Here is a 21,677-nt window from a genome sequence, read left to right on the forward strand (position 1 = left end):
TGCCTGAGGTTTGCTTCTTATATTATTATTTTTATGAATAGTTGTTGATTCCGGCTTCGGTCGTGTGAACTCTCGCAGGATGATCTTGTATCTCCCGGCCTTTTTTGGTAAATTGTAATCTTGGTATATTATTTATTAATAGAAAATGATTATTCATCAAAAATTTCTGAATAAATTTTATAGATTTATTTTATTAGATCTTACCCTCCTCTATTTTATGGGTCCAATTGCATCGATTGTTTTAAAATTTTAAGTTTACTTTTAATAAATTATTGATTCAATAGAGGAATTTTCTATCCAAGTAAATAAACAATTTTATAAATAATTATGTTTTAAATTCGTACATTTGAAAAGGGATTTGAATTTTCGTGATGTGTAAATGCAGTGTTTTAACCACCTTGACTTCTTGAAAAATGTACGTTTCACTCAAATTTTGACTTTATCATTATAGTGCAAGCCATAGGTATACTTCTTAAATCTAGAAAATAATTATTTTTAACAAAGTAATTAATATGTTTGTAATGTTTTAGAATAATTATATATTATTTTTCTTGTTATAGTAATTAATTAAATTTTTATAATAACATAATTTTATTAAATTGATTAAATAAAATAGAAAAAATAGCTTTAAAATATATTATAACAAGTTAATGGTTTTGTCTCATCTAAATTTGTCTAATCAATACTATGAAATTCTAAATTAAAAAAATTATGTTCAATTAATGGTCTAACATATTTACATTTTCAATTTAATTTAAAATGCAAAGTTCCATATGCATTGTCCTATACAATGAAGTTCAATATGCACTATTATACATAGAATTAATTTTTTTTTTAAATCTTATATATAAACATTTAAATCTAAGATTTAATCACAAACACTATCACAAGATTTTTCCAATATTGTAAATAATAATTGATTATTTTAAGGAAAATGACATTAAAAGAATACATTTCATTCAATTAGCTAACTACTTTAAAGTTATAACTATTAGCGCTATAATATAAAATAATAATGAAGAGACATGTCCCATGAAGGGACGTCTCATCCACATTCTAAGAGAGAGATCACTGCCCTTGAAAAACATATACCAATCAAGCAATGAAATTACATTTGCAACCATTATCTAAAAACAACACATGATACTTTAAGTGCACTTTGACTCGAAAGATTTGGACATCTAAATTTCACAACTTTATTTTCTGTGAAGAAAGTTGTGATTGGTTTTCCAAAGCTGAACCAAAACCATGAAGGAGTTTGCAAGGGATGCACTCTAAGTAAGAACATTAAGAGGACTAATCATAGTAGTGAAAGTAGAGAAAAAAATTCTAGAATTAATTCATTCTTATTTGTGTAGTTCTGTGTCAATTGCTTCTTTTAGTGGTTTTTGGTATTATGTTACCTTTATTGATGACTTTTCTCATAAGTGTTGGATTTGTTTTCTTGATTCTAAAGAATCTAATGAAGTGTTGTTCTATTTTAAAGATGTCAAAGCACTTGTTGAAAATGTATCTAACAAGAAGAGTAAGATTTTAAAATTTAATAGTGGAGGAGAATATTTTTCTACTATCTTTCATAACTTTTATGTTGAAGCTGGGATTAAGTGGAGTTATGTGACTCTTACAATCCTCAACAAAATGATGTAGCTAAAAGAAAGAATAGGACAATTGTTGAGGCCAAAGGTGTGATGATCCCAAACTAGATATTTGGTAGTTTTCCGAGAAAAAAAAAATCCAATTGTGTTTCCTCTCCTTATTTCTCCCTCCTATTAAATATCTAATATTCCCAATGGTCATGTCCGTTAGAGATTATTTTAATAATTATGTTAAAAGTAGAATATATTATTGATTTTATTATTCTATTATATTTCATTAATATATAGTGTGACTCGGGTGCGCGCACCAGGTGCGCCTACGTCCTCAGTGTGGGTACATCGCACACTTGAGTACCCCCACCACGCAAAAAGCATGGTCGCACCGATCGAAGCACCCAGGTGGGATGCAGGGATGTGGGAGCATCTAGGGTGTGAGGGTGTACACTAGGGTGCACGTGGGGTGCGACCAGGGTGCGCGCGAAGTGCAGTCAACATGTTGGCTAAAATGTCTATATATATATATATATATATATATATATATATATATATATATATATATATATATATATATATATATATATATATATTGCAATTGTTTTTATTGTTTCTTTTAGCAAGGAAACCCTAATTTGGTGTAGGTCCCATTAGATATATTTCAAGGTTTAATAAGGCCAATACACCTCATTTTCATTTTGCATTTCCATTGCATTGTTTCATGCTATTCGGCTCATTGTCATCATGAGCATCTTTATGATATATGATATTCATATTTAAACAATGAATTTTGAATCTTTCATCTTTGTCATTGGATAAATTGATAGTCAATGGTTGACTTACATGGTACTATGTGTGGTTTATATTTTTCATTTTTCATTATCATTATCATTATGTTTAAAAATTTTAATATTTTACTATGTTCAATGGTCATTGGTAATGGTTATGAAGTTTCAACTTTCAAGTTTGAACTTATGGTTTGTGAATTGCATTTCAATTTTCTATATTCAACTATCTTGGGTATGTTATATTGAAGTATCATTTCATAATTGGCATTTTCAGTCATATATATACTACGCAACACCTCGCACCCCCGCCATCCCCAAATTGAGGCCCTTTTTTTTTCCCGCACTTGGAACTCGTCTCAATGTCCCACCACACCCTCACACCGGTGTAACACTGTTAATATATTTTTATTATTTATGTTTAATACATTAGTATTATAATATATTATTATTGTATGATATATATTTTTATTGATACGTCAAGATATAACTATAGCTATAATTATTATTAACTCATATTATAATTATAGTTATATTATTCATTCTTTTATATTATTTTAATAATTATTTATTATTGGGGGTTGACCCCACAGTGCAACGACAAAGTCATTATTATTGGAAGTCGTGTTGATACAAAGTCCCAAGTTTGAATCCTCCCCTTGCAAAAAGGAGACTGTGCCATGGTGGATCTGATCATGGTGGAGTCATGTGTTGTCGTGGTTGAAGGGAGATATAAGGTGGTAGCCAGAGTGGAGAGATAAGATGGCAGGGAGGTACAAGGGGTTGGAGTCAGCTGGACAGTGTTCATGCCAACTGGTGTTCAAGCGGATGAAGTTGGAATCAACAATGGTCAGCTCTCAAGATCATCATTGGGCTAAGAGTGCTCGCAAACCTTGTGTCAAACCCATAGTGGAGTGTGTTAGTTGTGTGTATCAGGCTTGATGTCCCTGTTGGGCTTCTGTGCTCATAGGTCTTGAGTGTTGGTTCCAGGGATGAGGTCCCCCAGATTGTAGCCTCAATGGTCCGTAGCTCCAATCAAAAGCAAAATATTACCAATCAAAAAATAATAATTACTTACTATTGAATCTTATTAAAGTGGGGATATCTCAATCTTCCCCTCTTGAGTTTGCTTGTCCTCAAGCAATTAATTTGATCTTTGTTAATTCATAGCTTAGATTTATTCCCTTTCCTACATATATGTCAAACACTTTCAAAATTACACATGTTAATAAATGATGGACTATGCAAGAACACATGAATGAAGACACAAAGCATACACAAAGTAGATGCATTAATGCATAAAGACACAAGGTAGACATGCAAATGCATGAAGACACAAAGAAGACACAAAGCAAACAAGTTGATACATGAAGACACGATGTAGACACTGAGTATTTTGTTAGATTGCTTTTTATAATTTTAAATAAGAAAGGGTTAAGGAAATGATTTACCAGCTTTTACTGTGAATTTGTGCTCCTTTCCCTTATCTAAAAATCAAAAGTTCTTGGAGATGTATATTTTAACTACTTTGCTTTTGTTAGTACTACAATAAGGTGTACAATTCCCTAATGGATGGTAGATTTACAGCTACTCAATTTTGGACATGCTCAACTCGTGCCTCCCTTGAATATTTATCCATATTAGGATTCTCTTGCCCCCAACATGACTGATTTACTCCCCCCCCCCCCTTATGCACACTACCTACCCACTAGGTATATGTTTAATTCTATTATGGATGGTATATTTATTGCTTCTCAGGTTTGGACATGCTTAGCTTGGGGCTCCCTCAGATCTTTATCCATATTGGGATTCTCTTGTCCCAATGTAATTGATTTTACTCCTCCCCCTATGCACACTCCCTATCCACTACATGGATAACACAATACTTCTTATTGGGATTCTCACATCTTTACTTAGTATAATTCCCTTATCAAATAACTAAATATGTTTAAGACATTCTTATTGAAATAATGAATAACTCATATTTAGAAATCTATTCTTTATCAATATTAAATATATATTAACAATTGATTCTAACTATCCCTAATCTATATTCACTTAAATATATTGTATTCACATAGGAGCCTAGTAATAAAGAGATGCATAAATACTTACCTCCAACTCCATTTTCACTTCTTCAATCCCTATGTATGAATGTGGGGTAGAGTACCAGATATAACTTAATGTGTCATTCTTTTATTTAACATGTCTTATTCTAGTGGGATATATGTAATCCAAATATTCCTTAACAAATCCACATACTTCATTTTATCGCATACTGTGGCCTCCACATATTTCAAGAAACCCAACATGTGGACTAGTTAATTCAAGGAGGATCAAGTGAAGAGAACAACAACTCTGATTATCAAACTTCAGTGAAGGAGAGACAACTTAACCAAAACTCTGCAACTAGATTAGTTATGCTCCTACCTTGAGGGGGTGATCATGTGGGTCCTATAGGCTACTTTAGCCTCATGGATGTCATTAAAATCTATCATATCAATGGTATTATGACCTGACCAGGTGTTATTCATGGGTATTCTTTTTAGCAGGCCAATTGGACTTCATTTTCACCCCTGCCAATTATATGTTGAATACATACATCCCCCTTACTTGTTCCTATTATGTAAACTACATGGTGGGGTCCTTGCTCATGTGGCAGGTGATATAAGGTATGTTCACTCCTTTTCTTTGATGGGCGATGCCAATGTCCTTTCATATGAGGAGTTAATCTAATATGTTGCTTGAAACTTCATTTTTTCTTATATTCATCTCTCAATGCATATGGGTGCATGTATTTCTATGGTACGATGACATGTTAATATGGGTTGCATTGTGTTAATGCTCTTTCTTATTGTGTGGTTCTCATCCAAGACTACCTTCTGTATTCTCCCCTCGCGTGGGCATCAGATCATAAAGTAATGTGAGAGATTATTTGCTTGACACCTTTGAAGATACATGGGATTATACACTAATTTTCGAACAATAATGGGTCAAACCAACAATATATGCCCTTTTTAACTTACTTATTTTGTACATCCTTTCTGATTCTTATATTTCTTCCTCTAGTGCTGCTAAAAATCCCTATATATTATCTTTCCCATCTTATTTTATGATTCCTAATTTAATCTGTGTTCTATCTTCTTTTATATCACTTTCAACACTTCTAAGTGTTTATTAGTCTCTGCCTATTTATAGGCAGGGAACTAATGTTTTCAGTAGGACCATCTAATTAATTTTTATGTGTAAAATTATTTAGTACTCTAAAGTTTAATAGATTTTATTTTTAAAATAATTTCATATGCATTAATTTCTAAATTTCCATTGGCTAGATCTATTTTTGCTAGGGGTATAATTGTTTTTTAAACTCAAAAAATTAAAGAAAAATATAATCCTAAAGCTCTAGAATATTCACGAGCAGTTCTAGAAGCAGCAAGCATGGCTGTATTTTTCTTCCAAGGGAGCATTTCTCTTTCTGAAAAATCATCTAAACATTCGGACCTCCAAACCCTTAACCAAACTATAGGTAAAGAACAGAAAGCTCTCAAATGAATTCTCTGAACAAACCATCAAGATTATTTCCACCTCCGCTAAGCCAAACTCCTCCTGGCCTTCTGGTTGCATTTGCTTGACAATGTTGCATGGATTGAGCTGTCACTACTTTCCTTGAATTAATATCCTACTCTGCTAAAAAGATGTCTGAAGTGAGGTTTCTATGGAAACCTACGGAAGTGTGCAATTATACAATCATACAATTTTCTAGCATCCCTTAATTACTCTAGAAAGTCATGAGATTTATCTTGACTAGAAAACAATTAATGGTTTTATTCAGAAGTGAAGAAGAAAAATGATTGAATGGCCAAGAGGGAAGGCCAACAATTATCAATGTAATCAAGAAACCCAACCAAAACTTCTATCCTTGCTTAGACACAGGAAACTATTGTATCTATTATTGCTTATATTTAATGGTTTTCTACTACGACAAGTCAAAGGGTCGAGGCCAATGCATTCGCAGAATGCTTTTTGAGACATAGCAAAATTTGTTGAGCAACAATATTTGTTGTTGCCAAATTACTGCCTGCAGATAGGGGTTGCATCAATGCTATTGTTAATTTAATTTGGACAAGTCATGTACCTTTGGACTTGACTTCATCACACAAATTCAACTTTTAAAAAATTAATTATCTCCTCTTTAATAATTGAATAACAACAAGAATAAGGTGGCCTAAATTTTTACTACTATTCTGTATTTTATTCTATGTTTTTACACTGAATTAATTAAGGCTTATAGCTAAGTTTAGTTTTTTTTCTTATAATATTATTTTAGTTCAACTATACTGCTTGAAAATGATCAAAACAAAGAGTTCACGAGATAAGAATAGCAGAATATATATTTTAAGTATATTTATTTTTAAATTGTGAAAAATGTCAGCTTTTATATATTTATTTATTTTGTATAAAATATTAAGCTAATATGTTAAGATTTTTATTACAACATAGTAATAGCATATTAATATTTAAAAACATCTTAGATCAAGGCTAATAAAATATATATACAAACAATGTTATCAAAATATCTTCTAAGTTGTAACAAAATATCCTCTAAGTTGTAATAAGTATGATGTCTAAATTATTATTAAGTAGTTTCAAAATAATGCTTATAAATTAAGTTTAATATTTTTATTTTTATTTTTATTTTTATAAAGTATTTAAATAAATGTTTATAATTCAATATTATTATTTAAAAAATACAAAAAGCATGATATTAATCTTATATTTATGACTACTATTGGCCAGATTAGATCCAATAACAACTTTAGAAGGCTACTTGCATGATCATTCCTTATAGTTCCACTACAATAGCAATGTACATTTCTAATTTCCTTTTAGTAAGGGGTGACAATCCAAAAAATGAGACCTATTATCTTTCCATTCTTTCACCTTCTAATCCTTTCACAAGGTAGCGACTCAAGCTCTATTAGAGCTCTTATTTATTTTTGCACTTTCTAGATTACAATGCAATTATGTCTTATGTCTACCTTTTCCTGTTGTACAATGATGAAGACTATATGCATAGACATTAAATATATTCTTGTCTGATATGATCATTTCTAAAAATTGATTGTGTTTCTATCTGGCAAGGATATATCATAATTTCTAAATATTAAAATCGTGGACAACTATCAAAGACAACTCTACTTCCATGATAGCCTCCATCTTCCTCTTGTGATTCATTTAGTGATGTACGCATGAACTGCTTCATTGATATATGCAAGTATTTGATTTTCTCCTATATTTGTATCATTTATTCCATTTTGGCCAAGGGAAAGATTATTATGATTACAACAACATATTTGTTTTAGTAGCCATCATCTTTCCTACATTTTCTATTCAAATTTGGTTTACTTTTTTTCCAAATTAATCTTGACTATCTTACAAGATGGCAGGGCCAATGCTCTGATCCCATTTGTGATGATACCAAACTAGACCTTTGGTAGTTTTGCAGAATTTTTTTTTACAAAATTCCAATTGAGTTTCCTCTCCTTGTTTCTCCCTCCTGTTAAATTATCTAATATTACCAACGGCCATGTCCTTTAGAAATTATTTTAATAATTATGTTAAAAGTAATGCATAATTAATTTTAATATTCTATTATATTTCATTAATATTTTATTATTACTTATCTTTAAGACATTAGTATAATAATATATAATTATTGTATGATATGTATTATTATTAATAAATCAAGATATATCTATAGTTATAATTATTATTCATTCCTATTATAATTATATTTTATATTATTTTAATAATTACTTATTATTGGATCTTATTCAAGTGGGGATATAACAAAAGGCCATGATTCATGATCAAAGCCTTCAAACATTTTTATGGGTTGAGGCTTGGAAGACAATTGTTCACATTCAAAATCATGGTCAAAATTAGATTCTAAACAACATGACTCTAGAAGAAGCTTTTACATGTATCAAACCAAATATTAGTTATTTTTGAATCTTTGGATGCATTGTTTATATTCATGTCTCAAAAGAGGAAAGAAAAAAGTTAGAACCATCAAGAAATAGAGGCATTTTTTTTGTTACAGTGAATCTACAAAAGCATATAGGATCTACATTCTAGGTCAAAGGAAAATTGAAATTAGTAGGTATGTTTCTTCTGATGAAAATACAGCTTGTAAGAAGTCCAAAGAATCTAACATGGAGTATGAAACAAAATACTTTGTCATGCCCAAAATATCAGGGCAAAAACACACGGATTTTTTTTTAGTTAATAAGTCCACTATGTTGATACATGTTTGACTAAGACTCACATGACACACTAGGTTTTCTAAGGTTCCATCTTTCAATTTGTGTGTCGGTTCAATCTCCTAGTTGAACTAGGTTTCATCTTTTCAGAACATTTGAAAATTACGTAAACACTTTATTTTCATAATTAAAATAATTAACCATTTATTCATTAAAATTTATTCAAGACTTTCATTTCATCCCTTAACCATATTTCAATTTAGCCCTAGCACTACCAAGTAGAATAATGTTCACAACGTTCCATCAACTTAATTAAATTTATTATATCTAATCAAAAGAAAACCAAATTTCAAATGTCCATTAGAATTTAATTAAATTTTAAAACTACATTCTAACACTTTTATTTTAACAATTAAATATTTAAAGAAGACCCAACATTCTTCATAAAAACATCCCACCTAAACACAAATCTTTATAATGCAAAACTTTTTTAAAAAATAAAATAAAATCTATAACTAGTACTTAAATCAAATTAAATTTAAACTACAAATAATTAAATTTAATCTAACTTGATTTAACTAACTTACTTTATATGTATAAACTACTAACATTAGTTTACACTTAAATCAACTAATGCTAATTACAAATCTAACCTCTAAATTTATTAAAGAAAACACTTTCTAAAAAAATTAAAAAATTTAAAAAAACCATAACTATCACTAACCTTGATATAATTTCCAAAACAAATATTAACCACTAATTAATCCTAACTAAACAACCACTAACGAAATCTTACTAATTAATTTAAAACAAGATATTTAAATCAAAATTTAATTAACTACAATCTTGATTGAATTAATAACCTACTTACTTTATGTCAAATCACAAATCTTAATTAACATTTTTTAAACTAACTTAACTAACCTAACTAACCATACTAATCCCTAACTAACCTTACCCCTACCACCTAACTCCATCCCTACCCCTTCCCACATGTCATGGGTGGTCCCCCAACATCCTCCAAGTGAACCCATGTGTAACCCAAGTGCAAATTTTATCCCCTTTTTGAATAGTACGTATGTATCATGAAAGGGCTTTTGTTTTTAAAGTTTTTTTTTTAAAAACTCCTTTTGTGCTGATTGGAGGAAGGGTTTCATTTCTATTTAAATGCATACTAATCTCCCTTATCCTCCCAAGGGTTAACGTGCCCATTCAAACACTCTTTTTTTCCGAACTCCTTCCACTTGCAAAAGGATATGATGTGCCCATCTTTGGGAGGAGAGAAAGGTTAGGATGATATCATCATCTATAAAGGTGAGATATTAAGTTTTACTTATATATATATATATATATATATATATATATATATATATATATATATATATATATATATATATATATATATATATATATATATATATATATATATATATATATATATATATATATATATATATATTTAAACACTCAAACCTTTCCCCTCTCACAAATCAATGCCTTGTCAGCAATAAGGTATACATGGTAAGTGGGAAAGAGGGTAAGATAAAATAAAATGGGGAAATAGTTATGTCTAAAAGTTTTATTGGTGAGGTAGGGTGTAGAAGTTTTATTTATTTTTATGTTTTATTGCAATTTATAATTACAAGTCAATTATTTGAATTATGATAATGATTCAAAAATGGAATCTTTGTGAGAATATGCTTTGTTCCAAAGAGAATTAAAACTTCTCATACAAAAGGTAGAGAGCATTTTTTCTCATGAAAGATAAATTTTCTTAAGGATCATTTTTTCCTCACAAGTGTTAAATTTTCTCATACAATTTTTCAGCATGGCATAAGGGGATTTTTTTTCCATTTTCTAGGATGAATTATAGCATAGACTTTGATGTTATATTTATGCATTTGAGTAGGAATATTTTTATTTTCAATACTTACTAAAATACAAAATGAAATACCATCCATATAAGTCGAATTTCCTTAACACATGTTTGTAATCAAATTTCATAACTTTATATAACATCATTGCATCTAATCATCGGTAATCATATGCATACAAATTTAAATTAAAAAGAATGTCATATGGAAGGAAACTGTTATTTTTTTTAAAACACATGTGGGTTAGCCACTTATTATTTATTTTATTCAAAACACTTGATTCAAGGACTCCATCGAGAAAGAATCAGGGAAGAAAACCCAATATCATTGTCATTTCAAAAATGAGTTTAAAAATAATTTTACAATAGGATCATTATCCTGAGGAGAAATCTCCAAAACATTTGAATCAAAACACCAACACTTTGAATCCAGTTTGGCTCCTTATCAAGGTGTTTTAACTATGAAATCTACAAATTACATCAAGGTAACCATGGAGAACCGAAACTAACTGAGTGACAATAAGATTCAACACAAAGACACATTTAACCAATTACTCCCATCTCAAGTTTGCACAACAGGTTCCTTATCAAAACATGACTAGGAAGAAGGTGATTTTTTCTAGGGTAGAAGAAGTCAATCACAACACCAAAATATATGCCCCTTCTGAGGCTAATAATCACAAGAACTTCCATTCTTACACTTCTTATCTCTCAAACACAATATAGTTTGTATTGACAAATAGGGACCCATAACACCCTACTTTTCTCCCTCTCCTCTTCATGAAGAGAGACTCTGCATTGACCCAAAGTTCAACTGAGGCCCTCCTCCCATACATGGCCACTTCTGCTTTATTTGAGGGTGAGTAATACTAACACAACTCTTATAGTTTTCCTCACAAAACAAAACGTAAAATACAAAAGGAAAATAATTAAGAAACCCATAACAACCCATCTCTTACATGTTTCATCATACATACAAACACACACACACACACATGCAAAAGGCCTACTTAAGAAAATGAAAACACAACATAAAGAACAAGACCGTGAATAATTCCTACCTTCACAAATGGTTATGGTAAATTGAAATTTTGAGAAGAGCCAATCCTTCTTCCTCCTTCAATCCTGGCTTTTCTCTCTCTAATTGTAGAGATTGGGTGAACACTCTTCAACCCTCAAATTTTCAACTAAATAGGCTTCTAACTCACCTACTTAAAAATTGCAATAACTCCAGACTTGACTAAGGCCTTCTAGGGTCTTCCAACTTGATCCTACCATTAAGATAACCTTTATGGTGGAGTGTAAACTTGGCAAACTCATGAAGAAGTTCAATTTTCGCACTAAAGGAAAAATGGGATATTTAGGAGGTCATAAAAGTCAACAAAAGGGTCTATAGGGGTTGAAAATACCCCAAACCATACACATACCCCCTAGGCACTTGGTTTGCATTAATTTTGACCTCTAAGATAATTTTAGGACCTATTAATTGGCTTGAAATATTTGAACTTTCTAAAAAACCATAGCAAAGAAAACTTACTGCTAAACCCTAATTAGGGTAATTAATCTAGGTTACTAACTTAATCCATCTCAGATTATCAGGTTACTTAGCTAACCCTAATTATCATGCTGACATACATATATGAATTATGAGTGTCAAGTGACACCATAAGATTCACTGTCACAAAACATTAAACATTTTATGATTACAAAATGATACACACATTCAGATTATGATACAAATAAAATACGAAACAACGGGGTTTGCATCTTTCATTAGACTCAACCCTAGGTTTCACAGATTGTACATAGGGTCGATTATCGATTCTCCATTAGATTTCCTAGCTACTAATCCTGCACACTCAATTCACACATTAGTAGCTCGAGAAAATTACATGTATATATTTAAAACTCATATGGATAACCACATTAATCAAAACATGAATCTTTCATTTAAATAATTGTTATCTCATTTCAGCACACATATTTGATCATTAGAAATTACATAATTAAAGTATAAATCATATTTCTAATCCTAAATTCATTTATTGTACTACACCATCAATATTCATGCTCATAAAATATCAGATAAATGATTAAGCATCTTAAAATAAAGCATCACATGACATAAATAACATAATAATGTCCAATCCATCAAACAATGTCTCGATATATCAAGTCATAATGTATCAAAGTAGAAATGCATTAGATGTGCTATGATGGATCGGGGCAAGGCCTCACATACTTTGAGCATCCTCATGATATAGATATGGCTAACCCAAATCCACCTTTCGAGATTCAAAGGGAGATTATAGATTTAGAGTATTTCATTGATCTTGTTACAGATACTTTAGTGAGTCCTAGTAATTATTCAACCAACAATAAAAGACCAATGTAAGCTAGGAACACTGTAGAAGAAGATGAAAACTATGCAGCCCCTCATGGCACCTTTGGAGAAAATAAAGGCCTCATAAATTTGCAAGTTATGTATCCTTGATGTATCACATTATTGCATCCAAGCCTTCTAATTTTGATAAATCAACGAGTGTAGAAGGATTCTATGATGTATTCATCATTAAAAATGATGTGTGGGAGGCTATTCCTAAGCCCAAAGGTAAATCGGTTGTTTCCTCTAAATGGTTAAGCATGCAGTTGATGGAAGTGTAGAAAAACATAAAGCCAAATATGTAGCTTGAGGTTTTTCACAAAAGGAAGGCATAGATTATGAAGAGACTTTTGCACTAGTGGCTCATTACACTTCCATTAGAACTATCATAACTATTGCTGCAGTGCAGGGTTGGAAACTTCATCAAATGGATGTGAAAATAACCTTCTTAAATGGGATAATTGAAGAAGTATATATTTAACATCCAGAGGGCTCTATGATTCATGATAGAAAGTCGCATGTATGCATGCTAAAAAAGGTCTTGTATGGTCTTAAGCAAGCTCCTCGTGCTTGGTATGAGACAATTAAACACTATCTTTTGAGTTTGGGTTTCCAAGAGAATGATATTGATCCAAATTTATACTTCAAGGTAAATAATGGAAAAGTATTGATTCTCGTGCTTTATGTTGATGATTTGTTTTTGGCTGGTGATGATGACCTCATTATCAAATGTAAGGAGTTAGCTTTTGAATTTGAAATGAAAGACCTTGGTTTATTGCTTTATTTCCTTGGGCTAGAGGTGTGGCAAAGATCAAATGAAATTATATTGAGCTAGGGAAAATATATTATTGATATTTTATAGAGAGATTTTGTATGTTATGGTGTAAATCTATGGTGACTCCTACAAAAATAAATTTGAAATGCTACATGGGATAGAAGTCACTTCAAATTTAGTTGATCTTACTATGTACAGGTAGTAAATTGGCTCCTTAATGTATTTGGTTAATACAAGGCTTGATATTGCTTGTGAAGTAAATACCTTAAGTTAGTTTATGTGTGAATAGAGAAAAATTCACCTAGTAGCAGCCAAACACATATTAAGATATGTTTGTGGTACAATGGGATATGGACTAAAATATTCTTCATGTAGAGAGTTCAACTTATAGGGGTTCTCTAATTCAAATTGGATAAGTTGCGTGCCTGAAAGGAAGAGCGGTTCTTGTTGTTTTAGCCTAGGTTCAACAATGATTTCCTAGTGCAGCAAGAAATAATCTTGTGTTATTCACAATACAACTGAAGAAAAACATGTTGCAGCATGTGTAGCTGCAAGAGAAGTTGTGTGGCTTCAAAAATTACTTGCAAGTTTGTTTGGGCAGCCTTTGGATTTCGTGGGATAACCAAAGTTGTGTAAAGTTTTTGGTTAATCCAATTCTTGATGATAGAACCAAACATATGGAAATTAAATATTATTAGTTGAGAGATATGGTTCAATAGAAAGTAATTGAGCCTAAGTACATTTCTACAATGAAGTAGACTGCACACATTCTCACCAAACCACTTTTGAGAGTGAAGTTTTGTTACTTCTAAGATAACCTTGGTATCGTGGATAATGATGCTCTTGTTGAGAGAAAGTCTTAGCTCTAATTAAGCTTAACTGACAAGTTCAAGACGCAATCCCTTGTTAATTAGTTATTCTCTATGAAAGAAGTTCGAGGCACAATCCCTTGTTAATGAGTTCTTATTTATGAGAGAAGTTCGAGGTGAAATCACTTGTTAATAGGTTTTCTAAGAGAAAAGATCAAGGTGAAATCCCTTGTTCCACCCTCTGGGAGTAGCTATGATGGATCTACCCTTTGGGAATAGTCATGGTGGAAGACATGTGTGTGACTTCACGACTTTATTGATTCACCCTCTAGAAGTAGCTATGGTGAATATTGTCGTGTTGAGATAACAATTTATATTGAGAAAAATCTATGATAAGATTTGTGTTGACATTGTTTTCATTGCAACTTTTTGTACTTGTCATGAGATGACATTCTAAAGATCTCTCTTGCTAAGAGGTAGTGTTGAATTATTGGGTAGCTATGAGATAGATCCCTCTTCTGTGTTTGCCCTATCTATTCTTGAAGTCACTATCTCATGAAGAGCCTCTTCTAAGTTTTATATATTGACCGTTGGTTTAGTTATTCAATTTTTTATGTCTCGATTGGCATCAGTCATATTGCTCAGTGGCTCTGTGTTACTCCAATTTTGATTCTCTAAGATCACAAGTTGATTCTCATACCATCAGGACAACACAGTATGATTATGAAATCATTGAAGCATTGTGATTTCTTTCTTAGCATTTTCATCAGTCTTCACTAGCATTTTCTTGTTTCTATATGTGTTATTTTTATGTTAAACGTGGCAAGTCATTTATATGACTATTTATTATAGTTGACAGTTTCTCTTCCTATGTCAACTCATCTCTTGGCATCATTTGATCTGTTAAGTGTTGAGTCATTTAATGAAGTCGCTTTGGTATCCTTATTAGCATTGTGAATGAGTCTATTCATTCATAAGATGACCGTTCATATAGCCTCCAATCATCTTGTATAGAGCATGATTATCTATTCTAAAACATCAGAAATTATTGTCGAAAAGAAGAGTGTTTGTTGTTATTTTTTATCTTCTTTGAGACGGTTTTTTTTTTTTTTTTTGAGAATTCTAAAGAGAGGAATTTTATTGTATCGTGAGTTGTGATCTCTGCTCAATGTCTGAGCAACATATTCTATTTTATATCTTTCAAATTGTGTTTAAAGATTGTAGACTAAGATTCTAGCAATTGATGTATCATGACTTTCTTAGTAGATACTTGTCTTTTATGAACTCTGATCATGTGTGATCACTGAGTGTTGAAGACTTTTGAAAGAGTAGAGATTTTGTAGTTTGTTTTGAGAAACTTAATAAAGAAACTATTCTTTGGGTGGGATGGGTTGTTTCCCTCGGTGAGGAGGGCTTTTCCTAGGATAAATGCATTGTGTAGTTTGATTGTGTTTAATTTGTGATTTCATATGTTGCATTATTTATTTATTGTTCTTAAATTTGACAGTGTAGACTTCTTGTGTGGGACATAAATAGTTGTATGATTGATTTCATGTCATTGTAATGATCTAAAGAGAAATCGCCTTTACTATTTACCATGGTTAACTAAAGACCCACATCCCACCCCTTGAGACATGTCTCAAAGATGGGGGCACATGTCCAGAACTCAAGATGCACAGGGTTTCTTTGGCTACAGCTCAGAAGTCTCCCAACCATCTCTCATTAGGAAATTTTGAGCAAAATCTGTTAAAAGGCAAAAAGGGAAAGCAAATGAATAAAATAAGCATGCATAATGTTTCAGGCTGATATTTTAAATGATAAAACAATCCATCCAAAGTTATAGTGATTGGATCTATTGAAAATGCAGACCTTTTAAGAGGGGTGTAAATAGTTGTATTACTGAATTCTTGTCATTGTAATGATCTAAAGAGAAATTGTCTTTACCATTTACTATTCTTGCTTTTAAAGTTCTCTATCATGATATTTTCTGATATATTGTATTAAAAAATGGCTTCTCCAAGTACCATATCTCCTATTTTTGGAAACTAGCATGCTGATACCTGTACTAGTGTCCCTCATTTCCATGTGCCCTCGTCTCCTAGTGACTGATTAATAATCACAAGACAAGGTTTTGCTATTAGTTTCCTAATTCTGTGCCTAAGTCTATTATTTTTTACTCACTAATCATTCATAGCAAATTTACAATTGGTGTTTATTTCCTGTCGATTTACAGAATCTAAGCTTAAATATAGGTTTTCAACTAGAACCAATATGACCATATTTCAGTCTCTCCAAATTCTGTTGCAAAATATGCCAGAAATCGTATCAGCGCAAAATCATGGAGAAGCTACCCAGCTTAGCAACTGCTCCAATCATCAATTTGTGCTTAGATTGTAAGAACCACCCCACACAAAACCATGTACCGACAGAAACATGATATTAAACAAGAATTAAGAACTCTGGTAACAAGCAATAACATTCTTGTGATCTGTCTAGAGTTAGACTCTACTCTACAGAAACGAGAGGCTTAAAGTTTATGTTTGCAGCAGCATCCTTATTCTGTAAGAACTCTCATCCAAACAAAATGACAATAGCAATAAATATCCAACAGTCACAATCACCAAATAATCCATTTTCCTATGTTCAGTTTGTGGAAGGCTAATTTTTCAGAAACTCACGAATATAAAAATAGTATGAATGAACACCATCTACTTCCATAAAAATTTGACCCCTAGCAAGATTGTTTATTGTTAGTTGCCAGTTGTACATAGCATTTGTACCATAGCAAACAAAAATGTTTATTACACGAATCAAAAACTTTACATACAATTGGCATTCATCATGTGAGAAATTCTAAATTCTCTAAATTAAAATCACTAACTTTCAAGTACAATAGCTAATTCTATGGTGTCCTCACGATACCAAATGTTCTCTAGTAATACTTTCACATACAATTCTATGATCTCTTCATGATGTCAAATGCTTTACAGGAATACTGGATTTTTCAAGGCCTCAAACTCTCTCATTTACTACTTCAATTCATGTGCAATCCTTACTGAATTTTTCAAGGCCTCCGTCTCTCTCATTTTCTACTTCAATTCCTGGATATTCCTCATGATTCCAGGATTTATTTGGTAAGCAAACATTTTGTCCAAATTGTAGCCCGCTGCATGTTCAGAAATAAGTGAAAGTCATCGTTTTTCATAGTTCTCTAAACATTTTTTCCTGTCTTTCTACATTGAATGCATAACTTGATTGATAATGCTTCTGGAAATAATGTGTAGGTAGTGAAAAGTTGAAATTGTTAGCTAGTTCTTCTTTTCCTCTTACTGATAAGCCAACACAAGCAATTTCTGATTCCAAAACAATTTTGTCTCTTTAGAAGCTTCGGCATCAATGTGTTGCCATCAAATTTTGATCATGACATTTTCAAAATTTCAAGCCCCCCAGGTTAAAATACATCAGTCAAAATGGTACTGTAGGAGGTAGTACAAGTGCTTTGAATCACCTATATAAGTCCTTTATCATCTAAACTTGATGAAGTCAAATTTCAGGTTTTCAAAGCAAAATCATTAATGTCAAATAGTATCAAATACAAATGACTTGGGAAATAATGTGGTAATTTTGGTTCGTTGTAAAAATGGTTATGTCAAAGTTGAAAAAGACAATAATAAATCAAAATGACAAAATGGGATTTTCTTGAAAATTTAGAGTATGTGCAAACGCACAAGCCCACAACCCCATCAAATGGCACAAAAAGAGGAAATCATACCTTTTAATTGTGTTTGTACTACATGCAAATGTATGGCCAATTCCTGTGCCCCAGCTTTCCCACTTGCAGCTTTTAAATTGCATAGGAATGAAAATGTTGTTCTTGAGAATTTCATTCTATACTTCTGTGTTGCCAGCTCAGGTTTGGGCTCCAAGATTTGGTTCATGGATTTGGTAAAAATGTTTTTAGGTTTGTTTCAATTTTAGTTTGTTTGTGTATCTATATATATGTATATATATATAAAAGCATAACGTGTGTAATTTAAAAACTGCAAAATACTTTTGAGGATAATATGAGGAGCTACATGTCAAAAATGTATATAAAGTTACAGAATATTCACTCCAAAAACCGGATCTACATCACAAGAATTTTTGAGTAACCATACAATTTCTATAAATCATAAGCACTTTTGCCACCACATTTGCAAAAACTGGTAGCCCAACCCACATGAATAAACATATATTGTAAGTCTGTCAACTAACTCTAGTATGGTAATCATTCTTTGCAATGTAGGCAACCCAATCACAAAGCACATAGATTCTTTCCCCCCACATTGATTAGGAATGGAAGTGCATTAACAAATCCAAAGATTCATCATCTTACCCTTATTTCTTTGGGAGATAGATTTATCCCTTCCCCAAAAAATTCCACTTGATCTATTGACAACTTCGACGCATCCCAAGTGTTCTTCGATCAGTGAAGAAAGCATTTATAGAAAAAATGTGATTTTTAAGTAAAAGGTTTTGCAAAGGTATAGTTGGAAATGCCTAAAGATCTCCAAAGATTTTGGTTCCTATTGTATCCATTAACCAAGCTGCTTGGTAAATGTGTCATGTTGCTTGCACCCAGTTCAATTGATGTATATAAACTGAATGAAAGGTCTTATCATTTTACTTCTTAAAGTGTCTGATTGCATTTACAATTTATTTGATCTTTGTATAGATGAAACATCAACTCATGAGAATTGGCACCATTATCTGATCATATGAACTGAGGCCAATATGCCTTTTTCATATGTTGATGATTTTAAATTCGTACCCTTCCATTCTCTACTTTTAAATGCTCAAGGGCACTCCCTTACATTAGAACTACTGCAACATCATGTCTTGAAGCATCACGCATCACAATGAACACTTTGGTAATGGCCGGAGATGGACAAGAACTAGAGAACATCTTGTTTGGACTGTCAAAAAGCTTCAGTTGTTACTTTGGATTTAATCAACTGAGCTTCTTTTCTACAAGGTTATCTATTATGCATGCACAATTCCAAACAAATAATGATGGTATTAAGTTAAGCCTGAGAATGATCTCAGACCTTCAACATGATTTTAAATAGCTTGCTCGCCTTTTGTTGCAACTTTTTTTCCTTTTGTAATCTACCCTGAGTCCTCCATGTGATACCCCATGACCAGAAACTCTATTTTCTACACACACCTAATTTAATTTTTAAAGAACATTTTTTACATTTAATTCATCATCTTCCTCGGCATGCTAAACCTGATCACCATTCTCAAGACTTTTTCCTAATATGTATTGTAAATGAGGATTTGTCAACAAACAAATGAAATGTTTCTCAAGAGGAACTCTAAAAAATAGAAATTCAAGAGACTTTGGAATGTGGCACATTAGTAAGGACAGATAGAATCACTGAGAACTCCTCATAGTGTTCCTTGTGACTTTTGAATGTGTGACCCTCTAAACAATCTCCCATTACCCTTGTAGAACATGTTGTGCTGCTTCCTTGGACCTCCAATGAATATAGTCATTCTACCACTCCTTGAGCTTCTTCAGCAGCGATTTTCCAATCTGACATGAACTAAATAGTTAATTTCTGAGACCCTGGAAATGAAAGTCCATCACATTATCCTTAAAGCAATGAACATTTGTAAAAGTTGATATATATATGTAGTAACTAACACCTTAGAAGCTCTTAACATTTGTCTTTTTCTAAGCTGGGTCGCTGAAGTACGCCCTAACACAGTTAAATGAGAAAGTGGCAGAATTGAAGGGCCCTCTGCATCTCCTAAGCTAAATTAAGTTGTGTTAAGTTGTGGGAATGGTACGAGAAGACACTTTGCCTTCCTGATATAACTAGGTAAAGAAACTTGGAAGAGACAAATGCTACATTTGGTCAAATAGAAAGAAAGGTTACTGAACACTTTTTATGTTCAGCTTACAGTGGCCATCTTGACTAGGAAATCTGCCAGACTTTTGCAAATGGAATTCTTAGTTGCAAATTCACATTACTAGCCACATCTATGTTGGTCGTATAGATTCTTTTCTAAAGACGTTTTCAAATTCTATTTGTTTCCCTCCTCCAATTGTAGAAGCAAACAACTGTGATAAAAAATGGAATCTTGTCATTTGAGACAGGCTTTTTAGGATGAATAGAACTCTTTGGAATGACATTGTTATCCAAAAAATAACAAAGTTCTTACAGGAATGGACTATCATGCTATCATGAGCACACTGCAAAAAAGAAAAATATGTGTGCTGCAGTTGGCAACCCAGAAAGCTGATTACAGTGTATATCCATGCTAGGATCGCCTGCATGAAAGATAAAGTGGCCCTTGCTTTATCATGCTCACAAAACCTCAAACAGTGACCTGCATATGATACCCCGTAGTTGTGAGTTTTGTGGCCACTCCAATATGCAGGATGAAACACTTAATATCATAGGATAGAACAACAAATATTGCATCATCTCTTGAATAAGGAAGCTTACATGCTAAATATATGGCAATGCATGATCAATTAAGACAACCCCAAGATTCCTTTAATGTTGCACTTAATTCAGTTTTGTGATTTGATTTGTTGGTAATCACTTAGGGACTTACATTAGCTGTTCTATGGAGGATCTATCTATTGAATAACACGGATCGGTTTCTGCAAATGTAATTATATTGCTATTGTTATAGATATGTTCCAAATTCCAAATGCAGATTTGAATCTCATATAAATATGAGAGGAGGAGACATGTCTCTAAGGTTTATTTATCATTTAATTAATATATTTAATAATAATAATTTGTATGTGTGTGTGTGTGTGTATATATATATATATATATATATATGTATGTATAGGAAATGATGATTTACCAATAACAATAATGTATATCAAAAGCTACAACTTTAACACTCCCTCTTAGCTAGGGAGGATTTGTAAAACACATTATGTTCTCAAGTATATGAAGAGATATCATCTTAGTATGATAGTCAATTCACTATAAGACTAAAATTCTCAACACTCCCTCTTTAGCAAAAACATTGAAGTAATTATAATACAAGACTTGAACACCACTTTAAGTATGGTCTATGACAAATTTAAGTTATGGTGTCTGACAAGATCCGACCCGAAGAACCATAACAATTGATTTTCATGGTGTCCGGCAAAATCGCCCGAAGAACCATGATGAGTTGATTATCAAG

This window comes from Cupressus sempervirens, chromosome 4 (assembly GCF_028749045.1).
Source record: "Cupressus sempervirens isolate cs-2001-9-10 chromosome 4, ASM2874904v1, whole genome shotgun sequence".
Lineage (NCBI taxonomy): Eukaryota > Viridiplantae > Streptophyta > Pinopsida > Cupressales > Cupressaceae > Cupressus > Cupressus sempervirens.